Source organism: Aphelocoma coerulescens, chromosome 1 (genome assembly GCF_041296385.1).
Source record: "Aphelocoma coerulescens isolate FSJ_1873_10779 chromosome 1, UR_Acoe_1.0, whole genome shotgun sequence".
NCBI classification, from domain to species: domain Eukaryota; kingdom Metazoa; phylum Chordata; class Aves; order Passeriformes; family Corvidae; genus Aphelocoma; species Aphelocoma coerulescens.
Window position 1 is genome coordinate 117,869,612 of NC_091013.1, and position 21,102 is coordinate 117,890,713.

The 21,102-nt window shown below is 37.6% G+C and overlaps 1 long non-coding RNA gene across 6 annotated transcripts in view; it reads right to left on the reverse strand.

Moving 5' to 3' along the window:
* The window catches only part of LOC138116644 (uncharacterized), a 111,671-nt gene that overhangs the window by 33,726 nt on the left and 56,843 nt on the right, over positions 1-21,102 (reverse strand). For 4 of the 6 annotated variants that reach the window (XR_011154267.1, XR_011154269.1, XR_011154265.1 and 1 more), the window contains exon 2: positions 4,818-4,930. The exons of the other annotated variants lie outside the window; for them this stretch is intronic. This is a non-coding gene — a long non-coding RNA (uncharacterized lncRNA). The remainder of the gene's footprint in view (positions 1-4,817; positions 4,931-21,102) is intronic. 6 annotated transcript variants of the gene reach the window in all.

A 21,102-nucleotide genomic window follows, 5' to 3' on the forward strand; every position in this document is an offset into this window, starting at 1 on the left:
AAGTACATTTCTTAAATAGGCACTGACTCTTGTGGAAAATCTAATTTGCTTTTACTTAGGAAGAAAGAAGCAAAAAGCCAGTGAGGAAGCTGATCCAGTTAGTATTTTGCTTTAAGGACACATTTCCCTTCAAATGCAAAAACAGTGTCATTGACTTTGATATTAAAGCATCCCAATGGATTGCATCAAAGTGCTAAATTCATTGCAGAATCAAGCCCTAAATCTCCAGGTGTAGCAGCAGGAAAGCAAACATGGATGTGAAACCAGAGAAATGTCTGCCCAAGTCTAAAGGATTGGCTCCTAGAAGTGGAATTTTTCCCAGAGGTCTCAGTAAGGGGTTAACTCAGATGCCAAGCAAATATAATTTAGATGTCAACATTGTTAATTATTTAATTGCTCATAAAAGCACAATTGGTGCAGACTCAGCTATGAATGACATCCCATTCCCAAGGCAAACCTGGGGGGAAGGGAGGTTTGCTTTGGGAAAGATCTCAGTTTGTATTGCCCCTGCATCCCCCACCACCACGACTGCTGGAGGCACCTGTCCCAAACTCCCAGTGGGGACACACTTCCCACAAAACCTCTTGAAGATCCCATGGGTTCACCCACTCCCACAGAAGGGCCCAGGAGTGTGGCAAGCTCTGCTTCTTGTCCTGGAGGGAAACCAAAGCCATCAACAACAATCATTTTTGGGTTGCATGTGATAACATCTAGTCAGCAACAATTGGACGTTTCTTGGAGTAATTACTCTTCCTCACAGATTTACATTCTGAATTTATCCTTCTGTGTTCATCCTGAATGGGATATATTGTTCTGTCAGACCTCTTGTTTGGTCTGATTTTTAACCACAATATCTCGAAGCTGATTAAGAAAAAATATTCCTCACTGGTGGAAACCATTTTTCACAAATAATTTTGTCCTTAACTGAAACAGAAATTTTCACAGAATAATTTCTTGGAAAAAATATTTCCTTTTAAACGGTGTCTGGAGATGTATATGTAAAAGAAATGTTTCATCTTCAGAAAAAGTGAAAAACAAAGTGAAAATCTTACATTTTTCTCTTCTATGATATCCTTGACTCTTTCTCCCTTGGAAAATCCAGGTTGGGAGAAAATGCCTGGCTATCTGCTGTAGCTATTGCCACACAGGCATAGCTCTGAAATTCATTTTATTATGCTTATCAGACCTGCTTTTGTGCCACATAAACATCCTATAGATTTATTCCACACTTAACAGGACTTATTAATAGACTTGTCAAAGAAACCCAGACTAAATCACAAAACAAAACACTCTGTGGTTGTTAGGCTGATTTAAAATCATTTATGATTTTTTTCAAAATTCCAGTTGAAGATTTTAAGGTGCCACTTTGGAATGAAATAATTAGCAATTTCAAAATGTAATTTTTAAATTTCAAGTGAAATGGCATAAAAGCAGAAAAATATTGTGTAATAATGTTCAGTATGCTAAAGAGATGAACTCTCTCCCTACATGTTTCTGTCTCTCTCTCCACATACTTCTGTGTAACCAAGACCCTACAGGAGTCAGATTTGCTCTGCTTTACACTGTGTCCTAAAGAATGGAATTAGACTTAAATAAAACATACCCAGCCCCACCAAAAACCTCAACAATTTCCAATTCAAATCACAGATTTATGATTTATTCATATTTTTCCTCAAGAGATTTGGATTCTTTCCAAATTACCAGGTAGCCTGATAAAATTTGGGCATTACAGGTCAAAACCACATGGCCAAAAGTATTTTGGTGGAAGGATTTCTTTGAGGAGAAGTGAATTTAAAAGCTTCTAATGCAGAGAAGCTTTTATGAATACTTCCTATTACCTCACTAGCATGTTCTCTGACCTCTGGGCTTGGAAATCTCTTGCACAGTCTGGATTCCTAATCTCATTTAAACCCATATTTAGATGCAGAATAACTGATTAGCCAATGTCCTTTGTGCTACACAACCACATGTTTCATCCTTTTATAATGAAAAGTGTCATCCATTGCTTTTTATTTCTCTAAACTTGCACTGAAAAAAGCCACAATGGGGTAGTACTCTGTCTTTTCCCTGCAAATTCAAGGCTTTGGTTTTTTCCACGAGTAAAACAGAATTAAAACCACACTTTCCTCCAAAGATATTTGCTGGGCTACAGAATAAGAGTTCATATTTCTTTTCTAGGTGAACTACATTTAGAGTTTAAGTTTTGTCTATAAACCTCCTTTCTTTAAATCACGATGCTAGTATGGATTTCACAGCACTTACAAAATGTTTTTAAGTAATATAGATATAAGATCACAAATTCATGTTTCTTTGTATTGGGTCTTCTGGCTGTTCACTTGAAATGAGATTCAACCTCTACTTCTTATATTCTATTCAGCATAATTCGATAAAATGAGATAATTTGAGTTAGGACATACATTTTTCTCCCTCAAGTCTCAGAAACTCTAAATATTTTATAGTTCAAATTAGATCTTGCCATACAGCTTGAATATTGTGAGGGACTCACAAAGTATTTCTAAAGTGAAACATATTTAGGAGTAGTTATGAATTGCATCCATTACTCTACTTTTTTGGTTTCCTATTTTGAATCATAGGACATACATTTCTCATTCTTTCAAAGCCACAAGTACATCACTGAAATTTTCATGGTGGGTGCAATGCTGAGAGAGTGACCTTAAGACCAGTTTCATATGGAAAACTATCAAAATTGGCTTCACTTTCTTCCATTGCTTTACAGATCACTTGCTGCAATTACTAGGACTTTTTTAATTTAGTAAATCAAGGAAAACTAAGCAAAAGTCCCTCTTTCAATTCTCTAAACTTAGTTTTTGTGTCATTTTAAAATTAGCAATTACATCTAAGAAAATTCTATAATGATTGGACAATTTTTTTTCTAAAATGAAACATACAATAAAAATAACTTACTGTAAATTAGCATAGCCCTTCATATATGAAAATATGTCTGTATTTCTACTAAAACTGTATTTTTAATACTGAAAGCTACACCGTGGTGTAGATGTTAATTCAGAGCAGGCTTTGAGGAATGCAACTGTCTATTTCACACTGAGTTTCATCAGGGATATCCTTTAAAGGGTATGTGCTGATTATTACTGCACAGGTTTGTGGTTCAATTTGTGACCTTCATGTTGGAATTAAAGCTGTGCAGTGAGATGGCTCAATTAACCTCATCTGCAAATAATTTACAACACAGAACACCACGAGTGTGATACCAATCCCTAAATGTCTGGGTTTTTTCCTGTATCAAAGTACACATGCAGTAATTGCTATTAACTGCCATTAATGCTGCTGGTATTTAAAATGGGATTAAGGATTTCACACTGGGGAGAAAAGAAGACCAAAGACATTTTTTTGCTTTTAGTTCAGTCACATTCATTTGAAAAAGAAAATTAAGGTTATCTAAACTGAAAACAGGGGCCAGAGAGTCATCAGAAGGGGGAATCTCTCTTTTATCCAACCTGGGGCTTAATTAAGTTGTGTAGCAGAATATTCCTGTTTCCTGACATATCCAGCTGATCCCTTATTCTCTTATTCTACCATTAAACCTTCTCCTATTCTCTGGGGGAAGAAGAAGGGAGCTACCATGGTTATGAAACAAAATAGGTACAGGACATTTTTAATTAATTACATAACAGTTTGAATTTCATTGGAAATACAATTTAAGGAGCAGAGCAACAAATGTACAATGAAGAGCTAATTAAGTGAAACCACGTGCCACTCTGTGCCATTGTCACTTTTCCTGGCTTTCCTTTTAGGAAAATAAAAATCATTTTCAATTTTGTTAAATATAAACATGACATTTTAATCAACTGATGCCTCATAAGTCACTTGGTAATTGTGGTTTTGCTTGAATGTTAATTCTAGTTTTAATTTTTTTTCTTTGTCTTCTACTGGCAGTGGTTCTCAGCACTGTTCTGACTTTCATGTGCCTGCCTTTAGGATCTCCTGGAGTAAAAAGGAGTATTATGCCTTTAAGCCAAACTCCTTGTGCGTGTTAACATGCAAATATTCCACAGACACCTGATTTATAAAATTGCACACTCAGCCTGGTAACTCTTCCTCCACCCAAATGCAGAGCGTGTGACAAGAGAGAAGCTTAGGTGAAGGAGAAAAAAAAAACCCACAAGGGGAAGAGTGCCCCAGCCTTGTCCCTCTGGTTCTGTGGGCTGCTCTCCTCTGGTTGCGTGATCAGAACAGAAAGGAAAAGCACGACAGACAATCTCTGAATACCCAGCCTTTAAATATGCAGGAGCCTCAGGCACGCAGAAGCACGGGAGGTAAATGCATTATATCCAAATTGGAGGTGTGGAGGCAACAGACAGCAAACCCCCTCACCCCCAGCCTCCAACAACTCCTTTCAAGCTTCAAGCTCCTTTGCTACAAGCAAAAATTTAACAAATTAAAGGGTGAAAGACAACTAAGGAAAGTCAATGTATGATTTGTGGTTGTAATGAAGCTGTCGCTTTTCACGTCTATCTAATGAGTGGTTGACTTGCAGAGACCATCAGGTACATGCTCATCTCATCTGTTTGCACCTGCCACCTTTGTGACAGCATTTTAGAGGCACAAAAGAGAAAATAATCATTATTTAACTCTTCTATATTAAACCAACGTTTTTCAAACTGCCAGACAAAACTCATTTAATGCATTTATTGCATCTACTAAATTATTGTTACATCCAGCTAACGAAACTTGTAAAAAATAAATTCTCCACTTAAATATAAAACCCAAGGATGTTGTCAGAAGAAGATGCACTCTGCAAAATGCATGGAATGGAAAGCAGTTTTTAGCAAACTCACACGATCATTCCAAGTTCAGCACACTGGGCTGCAAAACAGTTCCAAATGTAGGAAAACCAGGACTCTCCTGCACCATTCCAACAGCAATCTCACTGCTCAGCCTCTTGGAACACCTGATAAGAAATACAACATATTCAGCCTGGTTTCCACCAGCAGAAGCAGAAATATGCCCCTACATGTAGGTGATTTGCTAAGCAATGACTATCAAAAGATGACTTTCTCTTACTGGATTTCTCAAGGGAGCAGGTTAAAAACATGACTGAGTGCTCTCCAAGCTCCAAAGCAGCGCCCCAGATTCCCTTCTCTTGTCCCCATCCCCTGCTGGAATCCCAGGTCAAATCCCTCCCATCATCCCCGACCCCACCATGTCCATGCCAAACATTTTTTAAGAAACGAAGGAGTTTTTAATATTTTATTGTGATGGAGAAAACTGAAAGTACAAATATAAGAGCTGTTAGACAATAGGGGGGAAGAAAACATCATCAGTAAACAGCATCAAGATTGTACAAAGTGAAAAAGAAATACCAGCATAAAACATAAACAAGGGCATGCTTAATCACAATGAGAGCAAAATTCAGTTCATGATTTTCATAGTGGTTTGGCTATCATTAACTAAAAATGCCTTGTGAAGAAGTTTCCCATTACACAAGGAAATAATCCTAGCTATATTTCACAGCCACTACAAAGCAAGTTCCCCTCAGTTCCTTAGCTAGCAGGAAAGCTAAATGAGGTACAAAGAACTCAGCTTCTAATTGTTAGCAAAGCAAATAAACAAGAGGTAAAAATACAGTCTCAGTCACAATATTTCATTTTATGGTGTTATAAAAATCAGGTATACTAATCACCCCAGCAATTAGGTGAAATCACACTTAAGTGAATAGTTAAATATAATGAAATTCACTCCTCTACTCTACCTGGCCCCGCAGCCAGAAAAAGAAAGAATGAACCTACTTTGATGTGTTAACTGCAGAAAATAAATATTTAAATATTTTATCTATTAAAAGTATAAAAACCACAAACAAAATAAATCCTAATGATAAATACAGAGTCCAGGGATTATGAACAACTAAAGCAACACAAGATGTTTCACTCCACAGCATCACAGAAAAATGTTTATTCTCCTTAAATATTTGCACACAAAGCTGCAGAAGAAATGCACCAGGGGAAAAACTCCAGCCCCTACTAAAACAAATTATCCTGATGTGTTGCTCCTAATCAGGAGTAACACATCAAGAGAATACACAGGCTAGTGCTTAACGTAGCTTTGACCTTGGCAACCTCTCTTAGAGGTGTAAAAAATTAGGGCTAAAACCAGAATTTCACAGGAAAAATTGCAAATTTGTTCACATTGTCCTAAATCCTGATGAGGCTTGCATCACAGTTTGGCTTTGCCACACATCATTTTTGTGAGATTGCTGCTGTTTGGGGGTTTTCTAACATAGTATTTTGTTTTAGTATCCATCATCCCTTTATTTGCATATAAAAGCTTTAAAAATGGGTAGCAATGGACTCCATTCCACCTTCCCAGAGCCAGGATAAATCCAGAGGACTAACCAAACAGATATTATTTGAAACACAAGTTGCATTATTTTATTGTGGGTTGATAGATAAGTTCTAATATAATAAAGTAAAGTAAAATTTGAGTCACTTTAATAAACGTTAAAAACAAAGAAAAAGCTCTAATTCCCAACAAGTTTATTCCACTTGTCAGCTTTCATCCACAACAAAACTAAATCACACGTGTCAGTATTTGCTATTAAGTTTCTCATAAGTAGTTTAAAAAACAACTACTATTTCTATTTTCTCAGCTATATCTATTAAAAAAAAAAAAAAGTGTTTGAATTCTTGAATTTCTTCTCGTTCAAGTACTTAATTCTTTTTAGAACAGCAGCAAACTATTGTTCCTGACCCTTCTATGCCTTATAATAGCATTAATCATGCTAAATTCTTTTGGTGCTCATGTGGATATAATGTAATTATAACAAATTCCTGAAGATAATTTCTTAGTACCTCTTGGTCTTCCAGGCAAATCTAAAATACACTGAATTTCTATAAAGGAAAGCATGCCAGAAAGTGATAAAATAGAGGTTATATATTAAATAATAAACAGCAACAAGGAGGAGTAAAAATTATTAAAATAAATGTGCTATAAGATAAAGACCAACTCATTTCTAATGTATTCTCCCATTTTCATGCCACTACTGAAACTAAACAATTTTTGGAGAACCAGATTCTGTATCAGAAGTTTATTATTTTAAGACTCCTCTTTTCCGTCTTTTTTTATAATGTAAAACCCCCCATATGACCTCATTTAGGATATATTCCTTTTAAAACACAGGGAAAACAATCAGGCACTGAACTTTCACACTCTCAAATAACAAAGTTTAGCAAATGCTCAAATTTAAGATACAAATAAAGGAAAAAAATATGCAGAAAAAGAAGAAACGTTAATTGTTATTATGGAAGTTTGACGTAGTGTATTTAGAAAGGAATCCTGTAGTAGGACTTCAATATGAAAAGTGTACTCTGTGAGATTTAAGATAAAAAGAAACCATTCCTACAGCACTTCTCAATAACGATAAATACTAGACAGGAGGATGTCTATAATATATATTTTTAAATATACGTCTTTAACTAGTGCATTCTTTGAAATAAGTATCATCTATGAGAAAATTATAACATAACTGTGGTAGTTAATCCATAAAGGAGAAAAACTTTAACATTTCTTGCAGCTGAAAAAAAATCAATTACAAAAATTTGCAGTATCAATTGTTCAGAAAAAGTAGAATTTAAAATAATTTTTTTTAAATTGCTGCTCCTATATGTAGCCTTTAATATGATTCTCTTCCTCTTAGAAATCAAGTAAGGTTCTACTGGACATCATCAGGAACAGAGGGAAGTTTAGGATTGGAACAAGAGCAATTTCAGAGCAGCAAAACACACAAATAAAATAATTCTCTGAGTACATTTTACACGGTGCAAGTCCAGCATTGTCCAGTTAACAACCTAACACTAATTATTTATTATTTTATGTGTTGTACAACGTCCATGAAAATGAAATACCATTAAGTTCCTAAGCAGCAACTTTTCATTATGTTTTAAAATCCTGCCCCTGATCCCTTCATTATGCACCCTTTCATACTCTCCCACATTATATCTCACATCACACACAGAGGAATCCAATATTTTGAAACTTAACTGGCTGATGCAATGCAAGTACTTAAGGTTTCATGAAAAGAAAAATCCTCTGCTGGAGAAATGGCTGATTATTGCTTAGATTTAGGATTAAAGAACAAAAACAGGGTTTAAGGCTATAAACTTCCCAGTAGCCAGAAGTATGATTTCCTCTGTTTACACGACACGAAGCACAGATGGTGCCCCTTCCTGCTCACACCCTGTGGATGTTGCTGCAGCAGAGTAAATAATTACAAACACTTCCCTTTGTACAGTCTGACTTTGTTGATAACAGCAACTCCAGCAAGCCCCTTGCTTAGAAATCCAATAGTATGTGGCACTGGAGTATTTATTTTTCTAAGATACAATTGGAAAAACTGTGGATGCGGGAGCAGCCTCTGGTGTGTCAATACCACTTCATTTTCACCTTTGGGCACCACTAAAATAGATGCTGCTCTCCAAGGTTTCCATAATATCGTGTGCAGTGCAGGGCAGGCTGAGGCCAAGTGACAGAATCCACCCCACGTGTTTTCACAGACTAAAAACAAACGGAATCCAGGCATCTCCAAGGAAAAACCAGAGCAAAATGGATACATGCACATGGAAACAGGGGTGTGCTTAAGGCAAATCCCTCCCCCACCCAACAAAATAAACCAAAATAAAAATCAGATTGTCTCTGTACCGAGCAGTGAATTTGTAAACTGCTTTCCACAAGTCAGAGGTTTGCCCTTTGTAAAGCCAACATCTTTGTAAAGAAAATGTGAGTGACAGAAAGAGACACTCAGTAAATCCTTGCTTCCTTCCCAGCTCTCCACAGACCAGGCACGGGAATTCCCTCCACTGACCCCTTTATTTGTGAGAAGCTGAACAAAACTGAGGAATGAAGCCTGGAGCTTCCCTTCTTCCCTGACCTCTCACTCCCCAGCCCAGTTCCCCCTTCCTACACGTTTACAGTTATTCGAAAGGGAAAGATGCACAAACCTCAGCAACGCATTCACATCTCCTCATTCTACAATTGTTATTCCTGCCTGGGTCCACATTTCTCACTATTTAGTTCAGCTCCTGGCTGTTGCTCTGGGTGGGGAGGGAGAGGAAGGTAATTCCCAGTTCCCAGACCTCCTTAAACTGCTCAGAGCAGCATGGCTAATCTGACCACGCAATACTCAGAACAAGTGCTCATACAGGGAACCTTCCCCTTTGTTTAAAAAAAGCAAAACAAACCAGAATTCCCTTCCCCCCTACAGCCACCTTGCCTGTGCATTAAAAGCAATTTTTTTTTTTTTCCATACTGTGGCTTTTCCCTCCCCTCCACCCCCATCTCCATATGCCTCCCCAACAGCCTCTTTTGGGGGGCCTGAACCAGCTGGTATTTTTGCACATACAAATAAGACCCAAAGAGTGTCATCTTCATGGAAATAATGGGACTGCTCACATGAGGAAGGTGCCTGAGATGCCCTTCACAAAGAGATTAAAAAGCAAAATTAAAAAAAAAAAAAAAAAGTAATCTTTGGCTTTCAGTTGCTTGTGGTTGAATCCATTGCCATGGCTGCACTCTGTGTGGTGTTATCTGCTCCTCCCAGCAAGCCCTCTCTCCTCTGCAGCAGATTTTGTTGCCATTCCATCAAGCTTTCCTCCTAAGTGGCTTCCAAACCACCAAAAATGAGCAGTGTGAGAGAAACTCAGCTGCCACTGAGGGCAGTCCAGACCATGTGCTGCATTTGCCTTTCCCTTTACACTGAATGTCATGTTCTGTACCAGATTCTGGCTGCCTCAAAAAGGGAGGATTTTATTATCACATGAAAAGTGAGCAGTTCACATAATTGTCACAATTTTTTCCTTCCACGGCCTGAGTGATATTAAAAAAAAAATAATGAAAAAAGGAGGAGAGCATTGGCTCTTTACAAGGAATGAAAAAGAAACACCGTTTCATTTCTGTCTGGGGGTTTTGCTTAATACCCATTTGTTCACACAATCCTGCTTGCAAAAAAATATTTGTTTGATATAAAGGACATTGAATAATTTATGCAATATTTAATAATGCAGTAAACCAGGGAGAGTTCAGCAAGGCAGGCATGGCACTCTACATTATTTGCCTTGCCTGCCTTGCTTTCCCAAATAAACCCCCACCCTTAAACACCATTAGTGCACATGCAATATAACAACAACAACAAAAATTAGAAATACTACCAAATTTGGAAGTTAAACAAAGCATCTGCCATTAGTTCAGAGACTACAGCATCCGTTTTCCAAGTCATTATTTTCTATTAAAAAGAGGGCTTCAAGAACAAAATCAAAATGAATGGAACAGGATTTATATCAGCCTCCAGTTCATTCCAAGTGGGTCCAGAAACCATAGGAAGAGAGTTACAGCAGAGCATTAGTGTGGTAATAAATGACTGATGGTTCTCCAGCCTCCTGCACGGGGTATCCTGAAAACAAATACAGTTTAGAATGCCAGTAATTGCACCAAGCCAAGTCAAAGCTTTCACAGCATATTAAAGGACTCCTGACTTTTCATTCTTTAAACAGCCATAATATACATGAGCAATAGATCAACTTCCAGGGCAATTTACTTTGCTTTGGGGCTTTTTAAAAAGCATTTAATATACTTTTTACTCCTTCCTCAAACCCAAGTTGTTTTCCTGTTTTGGCATCTCCAACCTAGCTTTCAAGAGATGTTGTTGTTCTGAGTAAGAACAGCAGGAAGAACTCTGTATCTATGGAAAAATGTTTAGAATATTATGTAGCATTATAAAGATCTCCATTTCTTTCTCCTATTTTCACATTTCTTAAATATTTTGGTGAGCCTTACTCCAAGACCTGATTTTTAAATAGTAGAGAGTTAAGTAGGGCTTAAAGTCTTGGGACGTTAAAAGCTAAAATATATAAGTCTAGGTTTTGAGTACTTTTGTGTCCTCCAAATTATAGCTCTATGCTTAGTGTGATGAATTAACTCCATTGATTATAGGTTTTTTGTTTTGGGACTGTCTATATTGCTGTTCAAGAATAAAATGTGGTTTACTGAAACCAATGTGATCTTGCAGTTGTCCTAAATTTATTATTAACAGTTTGTTTCTTTTTCCCTGAAAAAGACCCAACCATTCAAATAAAAAATGGGCTAGAGCCTTTAAATTGTATTATTTTGTACTGAATAAAAGGCAAAATATTACATATTTCCTACCAAAATATTATGTCACTGAAGAATATACATATTTATATTTTATCTTTCCTTTTATAAACACTGGCTTTAAAGATAAAAAATAGATTGGAAGGGTACAACTTCACTTTCATCACGAGCCTCAGGGTCAGTTTTCATTTGTCTGTACTCATGTCAAAAAGTAAAAATTAAAATCAATCCTTATGATCTCTCACCTGGGCTAAAGCAAATTGTTCTATTTGTCAACATCCTCGTTTGCCATGAGAATTCCTAATGCAAGTTATGTTTCATTGCAAACCACAACGTGCATTGAATGCACTGATATTATTTCAAACCAGATTTTCTCATGGATAAATTTGATTCCAAATTTTATTTTCCCTGACAGATTTATTGTTTTAGTCAGTTTAGAAAGAGTTCATTGCTTCAATGACTTAAGTGTCCTCTCATGCCACAGGATGAGAGGGATGGTGGCCTCAGGGTTATTTAAAAATCGCCTCCCTGTTGAAGCAGAGGCTTTTGTCAGTCTCTACTTGAGCTCTTCCCGAATTTTTGTGGACTCTCTGAGCAATGTAACAAGCTCACAACACTCATAACAAGAGGCTAATAATAACAATTAATAATAAGCTCCAGACTCTACCAAGGAGAGATCACCAACCATTAATCATTGTGGTAATTAATCTATTAGCATTGTAGAAAGCACCAAAACAAAGGCAATGCCTTCTCATTATTGTATTTAAATATTTTATACAGTTCATGTTCATCAATGTAGTCATAAGCCACTAAATTACAAGGGAGATGAAGGAGCACATCAAGTTCAATTCCTGCAAAATAAACAAGAGTGTGCAGCTGCTTAATGATTGTGTTTGTATCTAGAAAGGCTTTATCATTACAGTGCACTCTGCTATTTACAGAGGAGATAAATCCCACTGGTTCTCAACTGAAAAAAGCCCAACCATTAGGCTAAATTTCATGTTTGTCTACCTAGTTCCACATTTGCCATTCTGCAATCCATCCATTTCAGAGCACGTAGGGTGTGCAGAGATAAAATAAAGGGCAGGAGGGCAGAGAAAGATTTTTTTCCAGGTCTGAAAGCAAGATCATTTTGTGGGAAGACAAGCACATACGTTGCCTTTTTTTCACCCCAGAATCCAAGCCTGAAAAGCAAGTTAAAACATGCAGATGGCCTCCTCCATTTCCAGCAAGAGGCAGGGGAGGAGGGAGATGCAGAGTGGGCAGCTGCTGAGGCAGAGCTAATCTGAGAGGACAGTTCCTGCTTATTACAGAGCCATTGCTGATAATAAAACCTGAATCAAACTGCCGACTGCAATCCAACGGAGACTTCCCCCTTCTTTAATTTTTAAACTTATGGAAGCACTTGACACTGAGGTGGATCAAATATCCCTAGTTAGCGTGCAAATACTTACTTAAGCAGCCCAGCAGGCCCCAGTCTGTGCAAAAATTTCAGGTGAGCACCATGAAACAGCCCCTAATTACGATGTTCCATTACCCCTTTTCCGAGCGTCACAATTGGCCCTAAGTGGTCACGGCTGATTTATTTCAATTAGTTTTTCACGGGCTCAGAGTTATCACAAATTCATGTTTTGGCTGCAGGAAATTGGTGGCAATCACGAAACCACCAAAACATCAAAACATCAGGGAGTGCCCCTGCTAGCAGGGAATTGGTGGCTCAAATCCCTGGGCTGGCAGCAGGGAGGAGAGCCTGACAGAGGGTGGGGAGAGCACCACTCCAGCTTCTCCTGGGTGTTTCCTGCCCTTTTAAAGGCTGGGAAAAATAAATTTAAAAAAAAGCCTCCTCTAGATGGCACTAGGAAAAGAATGTTGTGTTCTAGTGCTCCAGCAAAGAACAGCTCTTTGGATGCAGAATATTTATCTGGTTTTTTTCCTTTTTGTCCACACAGAAGCTGCACATAAAAAGCAGTTGCAGAAGCTGTCCTCAGTTTATATGGGTTACACCTCAAATGATTACATTAGGCAGTACATCTAAAAAAGCAGGAATTGGAAACATAACAAAAAAATTCCATTTATGCCAGTAAAAGAAATCACATTTTAGTCTTCCCACAGATTCAAGTGCAATGTCAAATTCAGATGTAAGCAAATTTCTGAAATCAAAGGAGCTGAAATTGACTCCTTGTCTTTTTAAATAACACCTTTACTATTAAAAAAAACATCAGATTCACACTCTTTAATGTAAGCATTAATTTTAACAGCCTGAAATGTTTTCATGGAGTCATTAATTTCAGCAGCCTGTCAGGTAAATTCAAGTGATTGAAACTCGCCTATCTTTTATAGATCAAAATACCTTGCTTCCTTCCCAAAGTTGATTCAAATCCATAAATCTTCTGGTTACTTATTCTTTCCTTTCTTAGTTTTCCCTTTCTATACCATAGAGGAAAAAAAACAACCTGACAGCATTAAGAAAAATGCTGTGATATTAAATGCTAGTAATCTAAGAAATCTATTATGATGCAGTCTCGTGGCATGACTATATTGATTTTCTGTAGGATATGCAAGTGTGTGCCCTATAAATATTGTCATAAATTAAGCTCCAGGAGGATAATTTTCATAGTAGTACAAGGAAATTAAAGCTGTGTGGAAACTTTGCTACATCCAGGAAAGGTACAGGTAAAAACATGGTTTGGTTTTTATATATTGGGGGCCTATTTCAAAAGTACCCACATGCCTCAAACTACTTCAACAGCTCACTGCTACAATTTACATTCCAGAAGAACATTTGTCTTCTCAAACCACTGAATTTGTGTCTGGTAGAAGCGCTGGTTGAATATCTTCTGGGAAAAAACAAAACAAAACAAAACAGTTTTCCATTTCAAAAACATGAGCTCTTCATACAAATGAAACTTTTGTCAGGAATGTGACTATTCTGAAGAATGTTTTCACTCAAATAATAAAAATACCTTTATTTCTTTATATTCTTTAATACTTCACTGAGAGACATATGTGTGTATATAGGAACACTGAAAACTAAAGGTTCATTTCCTGATAAGAAAGCACTAAAATCAGTGTTCCACTACAAAAAACCATGTTTCAGAAATTAGTCATTTTGGTTCTTATAGAAAAGCAGTTCTTATCTCTTTCGATACCTATTTGTAGTAACATTGGAATAAAGAGACTAAATCTATGGAGAAAAAATTATACCCATAGTGACCAAATATTTTTTTAAGTAAAAAATAATTCCTAAAATAAAGTGACTCCATCTCTTTGATTTTCAATAAACATATCCTTAATTTTAGCGTGTTTAATCAATAGTTTTTAATCATTCTTCAACTGAAATAATATCAGTAATAAATTATCAGTGATAAACTTGATCTGAACTTCCTAAAACTATCAGCACCCCCTGACCAGGACTGTGGCAGAAGTGGTAACTCTAAAACCATATTCAATTTTGTACCAGCAAGATTTGCCAATGAGAAGACAGTCTGATGCAGTTGTAGAGAAAATAATTAGGTATTTGTTCATTTCCAATCAAAACCTTAATTCATCAGCTCCATGAGAAAGAAATATGGATTTTCACAATGGTCATGAGCAACATTGCAGTTTGGGAGTTAAATATTACTTAAAAATTCATTTCCTTCTGGGAAAGAATATTTCCCAAGAGTTTTAAGAATCTGAAAGGACAATGTTTGAGGCTAAAATTTACATTAAGCATTAAACAGTTTCATTTTCTAAGGATCTAAAGGAGTTGTATGGTTCCACAGCAGCACAAGAGAGAGGTTCCTCATACCAAAAGTCCATATTTACGCTTGAGAGTTCCTCTTTGTTTATAAAACAGTGTAATTACTTTGTAATTTTTTGTCCTGCCTTTAACTGCAAATTAAACATATGGCCAAAAGGTACTTCTAATAAATACTTCCCTGTAACTTAACCCTGCATGGAGATACAGGCACTCGGGAAGAAATACATCATGCTGCCCAAATTTGAAAATCATCACAAAAATACATTGTTTATATGTCAAAGAAATTTAAAAAACATAATACTTTGCCAGTAAAAATACATATATAATATTTTAATCACTACCATCTTAGAGAATGTAAAACTCAAACTGGGTAGGGTTTCTAAGAGCTGGAAAACTGCAAGCTCTTCTGGCATGCAGGCACACGAAATAACTGCCTTGTGAGGGCACACCTCAGCTTTTTCATGTATTGAAAGTTGACAAAATAACATTTTCTGTTATATGGGAACTAGTTTTGTGGATGAGGATGAGGAAAAAAAAAGGATTGAAAACTTTCACTACACAGCCTTCAAATCAAATGCTGACTTGTATGTACTACACTTTTGAGCACAGCCAACAAAGGAATCAGGCAATCAGCTGAAAGTAGATGCCCTTTCCACAGAAGGGTGAATTCCAAAAAAAGATGAATTCCAGTATCCAGATAGCTAAAATAAGAAATTTCAAGTTGGAAGAGATCTTCCAGGTGAACCTGGCTAGAAGTTATCTGATTTCTAGTCAGAGGCAAGTGATGCTTAGGAGTGGCTTTAAGCAGGGTGCACTGTGTTACTTCTGCAGCAGCCCTTTTGTCAGGCTCTGTATTTTGACAGAAGACTCCCATTACAGTCACTGCCCTGATTAATGTGAGGGTACAGTTCAAGCAGCTTCAGATCCATCAGCAATAACTGGAAAACCCTGAGTGTGTCTAATCTGCATGTACTGTCTGTTAAACAGAAGCTTAAAAAATGAAAACAGTATTTAACCTCTGAGTAGAAGCACAAAACATCAGCTTTAAACACCAAAACTTGAAGACAAGGGCAATTATTTTTAAAATTTGTTTGGTTGTTCAGCTTTTTTGTGACGTAGCTCTTTTAGATACACAAAACTATTGTATGCACACATCTTCATGTTATTTTGTGTTTCACTGGCCATGGAAGTTGCTTCTAAAGAAATTGAAGACACTTTGGTTTTTAGGAGTGCTGCTTGCATGCAAATTGCTGTTCTGGCTCAGGGACATAAAACAGCCTGCAGCAAAGAAATGTCCAGCCCAGACCCTCAGGAATCCCCTGAGAAAGTGGGTACTCACAATATTTTTCCTATTGTTCCTGGTTTTTTTTTCTCTGTTATGGCCTGTTCCCTTCAAACTTTGAGTAGTTTCAGCATCAGATCTAAAAAATATCCATCTCTCTCAGGTTTTCATTGCTTTTTGTTGTTATTTGAGTTTTCAGCTTTCAGAATTCACTTTCCGAATTTCCAAGCAATCCTCCTCTATTCTTTCCTCCAGTGTTACTGTTCTTTTACAGCCTCTTCCCCAGCTCAGGACTTACCTAAAGCAAGGAACAGCATAAGCCCACAGAGAATGGAATTTTCTGCTTTTGTGGGCTGTTGGTCTTCAATGAAAAGTTTCTAATATGATATGTTAAAGTTTCTGCTGAAGAACTTCGGAGTCTGCCAGAACCTGACCTACCTCCATGTTTGAAAAGCTTTTGCAGCATACATTCCTTGTTCAGTCTCTGCAAAAAAATATTCTGGTCCCTTTATGGCTTTTTTTCTTTTTTCCTTTTTTTTTTTTTCCCATTCTGTTTGCACAGTCATTAATGACCCTTCCTAGACACTTGATCCATTTTCCATATGACCCATTTGCTCATCTGTTTCTCCAACTGCAAAACCAGGGGTCAGGAATATAATATGCTTGAACAGGAAGTCTCTAACTTTTCAGTCCCAAACATCAGCAAAGTTACACCCAGGATTTTTAATTCGATGCAGCCTTACCAAAACACAAAAGTGAAGTAATTTAAGGCAGTCCTCGGAAAATATAAAAAAATTGGAAACAAATAGGGCAGTGCAATGAGTTTTATTAAAATACTGGGTTTCTTCAGGCTGAGATCTAAACTGAAACCACAGCTTTAATCAACCCTTAATTACATAACTTAATGCACGCCAGAAGTTAAATTCAGCCATCCAATTAAGAGAAAGTATAAGTAAACAAGGATTCATTTCGAAGAAGGAAAACATCACAGGGAGGCCATCACTCAATTCCATCGCCTCCCAGACCTCATGAAAATGAAAATATTTTGCCAGGGTTGTTTTGCTTTCTGTTAACATAACCAACCTTTGAGTTTCAACATCGTTACCTCTGACTATCATGGTAGGTCTTTTGGGAGGATAGAAAATTCATGAAAGGTCAGATAAACAACCCAGGAAGATCCTCTCCATGAAATGGAGGGCATAAACCTGTAGGATATCAACTCAACACGAAATACTGAAGTGTTCTCGTGAAAGAGGTTTTGAATGACAGGATTTTTTAAATGCAAAGGACACCCTGAAAAGACTTTTCCTGTCACTGAGTAGATCAGAAAACTTCTTGATGGATTTCATACATTGATTTCAAGAGAGCAGGAGGTCCAGAAATAGTGAAATCTGTGGGTTTTTTTGACATCCTTTTCAGGAAGAAAAGATAAATGTGAATTTTCAGACAAGTGCAAGGTATCCAAGTTATTCTAAATACAAACTTAATAATCATTAAAACTCAGATTAAGTTATCAAAAAGTCTTTCCAGAAGTTCTCAGTTCACCTTTATTACAGAGACTGACATCAGTGTAAATAGTTATTCCCAGGAGCACTTCAACACTTACAGTATCACTGAAAACTGTCTTTCCTCTACAAGTGCTGAGTGAAGAATTAAAAATTGTAAGTTCTGTTTTCCAGAGAGTGGGAGAAGGGGAGGGAGAGAAAAATCAGCACCCTGATGAGTGACTGAGGGAGCTGGGTTGCTGCCTGGAAGGAGGTCGGTATCTTTTCCCAGGTAACAAACAACAGGATGAGAGGAAATATCCTCCTGTTGTGACAGGGAAGGTTTAGCTTGCATATTAAGGAAAAAAAGAAATGTTTCATGAATAAGGTGTTCAAGCCCTGGAACAGGCTGCCCAGGGAAGTGATTGAGTCAAAACTTCTTTCCTTTTGGGGATTCTCTATGAAGATACAAGCAAAGAGAACAAAATGATGTCTGGAGATATCTTTTCCACCTCAGATAGGTTTTCCAAAGGTGTAGAATGCTGTACAATTCATCCCACATAAATTGGTGAGAATTAGAGAAAAAGTGCTGTACAGTAATCTGAAGGTTTCTCTGGATATCTGTTTGGTAGAGAAAGATATCTTTTTAGTTTGCCCACCCCATTCTAAGGAAAACATCTGTGTATTTTTTTCTCTTCAAGCATAGATCTGAAGAAGTTGGAATTCAGTTAACAGAGGGCATCTTACAGAAATTCATCCACAGCAGACTCTTGTTTAATTACTGCAGGAAAAAGCAATACAATGGTAAATTTGAGGCAGGAAACCACTCTACCATAGAGCAGCAACTTATTAATTTTGTAACAATGCATTTCCATCTTAGCTTGTTACACAGCTGGGTGTGTGGGGTGGAATCTGTCATTGTGGTATCTTGATTAGGATCATAACTGGGGCTGGAAGGCAGCTCATGGGGTTGCTAAGTCCAACCACTCGGTCCTGAAACCCTCCAAGGCTGGAGATTGCCCTGAGAAACTGATCCACTGTCTCAGTGTGTTAAAGGGGAAAATATTTCTCCTTATATGCAATCCAAACTGGTTTATTTCAATTTCTGCCTGTTGTGTCTCATCCTTCCAGTGTGTACCACTATGAAGAGCTCAGTTTCAAACCACTGAAACTGTATTTTATGCAGATCCTTCTGATTTGGATCAATTCCTGCTTTCTAAATAGGGATTAATATCACTCATAAACAGTGCATGCAATTAACCAAATAACATAACATGCCAAAAACCCACATTCGGTGCTTTAAAAACCCCAAGCATTTTATCCTCAGAACAAGTTTTGGAACCAGATGTTCAGCTGGTGAAGGATCTGTGATATGACCACACTCCCAGGGTATGAAGGCAGAAGGCATAAAGCATAATTCTGGAATATTTACAAAGATTTATAGGTACACAGGTTAGGAAGAATAAATGGTTAATGCTAGAAGACAGTATCACCCAATAGAAAATCAAGGTTAAAGCAGCAAAAACCCCTTTTAAACCACAATATAACTCCTGAGTCTGTTCCAGCACAAGACTGGCATCCTCCATCTCTAGTGGACACTTGCTCAAACCCCTCAAACAATATTCTCCTCTAGCTGGGAGAATTATTTGGTTTATTTCTCCCATTATCACACAGTCAGGCCATGAGACATCAGGCTGTTGATTTCTGCTAGGGCACTGCACAGAACACACAAGAAAACACAGAGACATCAGATGTTCTCAAAGTCACAGAAGAGCAGGAAAGCTCTAGGCCATATCGAGACCACCAAAAAATTGATCCTGCTAGTCAGGAGCAGCCAAAAAAAATAAATTCCTCCCTCTTCTCACAGCACCAATAATTTGGAGCATATGCAGGCTGTAGTCCCTCTGGACCCTTGGAGGCATTCTGTTTTCAGAAACATCTCTGAAGCTCCTACAGGGAAAAAAACTGGAGAGAGGCATATGCTACAAAGATGAACCAGAAATCATCACAAAACTGGAGAAGAGGCTGGGGAAGTCCATATAACTCTGTCTGGTAACAATCTGTACTCACTTTCAGTAATAAGAAAAATTAAGACTGTGCAAGACAGAATTTATTCTGCAAACCATGAGCTCATATTAATGGCTAAACCTGACCACACAGCCACCAGCAAGACAGCTGTGGAAACTTCTGAAAGATATGATCTTGTTTAGCTGCAAATTAAGAGCATCAATGCAGGAATTCCAAGGTGAAGTTTCATCACCTAAATTACATCAGGAAATCAAATTGGGCCCCAGCACTTCCTTTCTGCCCCACGAGAATCCAGCTATGTTCAGCTATTACTGATCAATAGCATTAATTCTGTAGCAGTAACTGTAACACTTGTCTTTGCTGAGAGACGTAGCACAGTCTGAGACCAATAATCCTGTGATACAGTACATGAGCCTTCCAATAAAACACAGGGTAAACCTGTCTGTGATTGAAGAAAATATATTGTCATTTAGAAAACTAAGTGCTCTAAAATAATTGTGTGGTACAAGCCCAGGCTCACCAGTGAGTATTCAGCAGTGATTCTCTCTCTGATCAAATTACAGAGCTCTTCAATAATGATTTTATGACTTCCATTACATTAAATGCCACGGTGCCTTTATCAACAAGAAAAACGGTACCTGCAGTGCCAAGCGCAAAATTTATCAGCCACCACCTCTGAATGAAGAGTGCACTGCTGGTGCTGATGCTTTTCCAAACACAGAAATAAATTAAGGTTACTGGGTTATAAGTAGATCATGAAAAGGTTGACTTGAGGCATTATTCACCATCCTCTGCCTCATGTCCCTGGGGGTGCAGTATGGCACAGAGATGCTTTTATGGTGTATCCTCCCAGGGTTAACCTCATGGGATAATCCCATGAGGCTGAGAACAATTACTGAACATGACATCCTGCAGCCTTTTTGAGCAGCCTGGGACAAGTCTTTGGGCACATCTTTGATGACAGACCTGGCCTGAGAAGGAACGGACAGCCCAACACCCAGCACTGCTTGCAGGCAATACATCATTAAACCACCACCCATAAATTCATCAAAAGCCTGGAGCTAAATAAAGGCTTGTACACTGAGTTTCAGATCAAACCTACTTTAAAATAAGATATAAATATGCCTGAATCTTTTAATGAAATTGCTGCATCCACTTAAGCATGTGTAGAACAGGAGCAACAGTAATGATCTGCTTGTAAGATAAGCAAAGACTGCAGAATATTTAAAAAACTCTTTGATGTTGCTCTATTACTACAAGATGATATCATTCCTACTGTCAGCCTGGTACACTCGAGGCTCTCTGAAAATTATATACAGCTCTGACAAATGAAGGAAGCAGACTGAAATCAGCCAAAGGACAAAAGCTGAGATCTGAAAGCGCTTACAAGCAAGGAGCTGAATAAACTCGGTTTTTGGCTGAAAAGACTGAGCCTAGAAGTGAGAATT